Source organism: Triticum dicoccoides, chromosome 4B (assembly GCF_002162155.2).
Source record: "Triticum dicoccoides isolate Atlit2015 ecotype Zavitan chromosome 4B, WEW_v2.0, whole genome shotgun sequence".
Taxonomy (NCBI): domain Eukaryota; kingdom Viridiplantae; phylum Streptophyta; class Magnoliopsida; order Poales; family Poaceae; genus Triticum; species Triticum dicoccoides.
In genome coordinates, this window is record NC_041387.1 from 94,890,726 (window position 1) to 94,891,805 (window position 1,080).

Below are 1,080 nucleotides of genomic sequence, written 5' to 3' on the forward strand. Positions count from 1 at the left end.
CGGCCATCGAGCGAAGATCGGTGATGAAGGCTGAGATGGCATCCCGATCCGGGGGGCGGCTAAGCGGCCGCCAAAGCTGCAAGAAACCCGAGAATTTGTAGAGAGGATCAGTAGCGCGACGGAGGGGAGAACGTTGGATCACAAGCTTATTGCGAACGGTCCACAGCGTCCAGGCAAGGACCCCAACCTCCAGCCACCTAATGTGGCGAGAGGTCGTAGGGGACACTTGGAGTTCAGCAAAAAGGTCCGGGAAATTGGTGTGGCACCAACTCCCACCGACAATCTCGCGAAAGCAGCTCCAAAGGAACCGGGCGGAAACGCAAGCGAAGAAAATGTGATTGGAGTCTTCAGGAACATCGCAGAGGGGGCAGATACCAGTGCCCGGGCCATTTCGCTTGCGGACCTCCACGCCGGCCGGGACCCGTCCACGGATCCACTGCCACATGAAGATGCGAATCTTCAGTGGGACGCGGACGGACCACACCATCGACAGGGGGAGGGGGCGGATGAGGGAGCAATGGCCAAGTAAAGCGATTTGGTGGAGAACTGGCCAGACGGCTCCAGCCGCCAGCGCATAAGGTCCTGGTCGCCATCCACCAACGGCTCGTGAAGAGCAACGTAGTCAAGTAACTCACGCCAGGCGGCGGATTCCGCCGGCCCAAAAGGACGGCGGAAAGCAAGGCGCCCTAAGTCACTAAGGGCCCTATCAACAGAAATCATAGGGTCGACAGAGATAGAGAAGAGGGTGGGGAAGCGGGCCGCGAAGGGCGAGTCTCCGGCCCAACGGTCAAACCAGAAAAGCGTCGAGAGGCCGGACTCCACCGAGATAGAGGTACCAATGCGGAGCACCGATAGGAGTTGGATGAGAGACTGCCAAAACTGAGAGCCGCCCGATTTCTGGCAGAAGGCAAGGGGTTGACCATGCAGGTATTTATTCCGGATAATGTCCAGCCAGAGGCCACCCTGACCCTGCGCGATACGCCAAAGCCAACGGGAGAGAAGGACGATGTTCATCCATTTAGAGCACATGATGCCTAATCCACCCTGCTCCCTGGGCTTGCAGATGTCCGACCAGCTGAC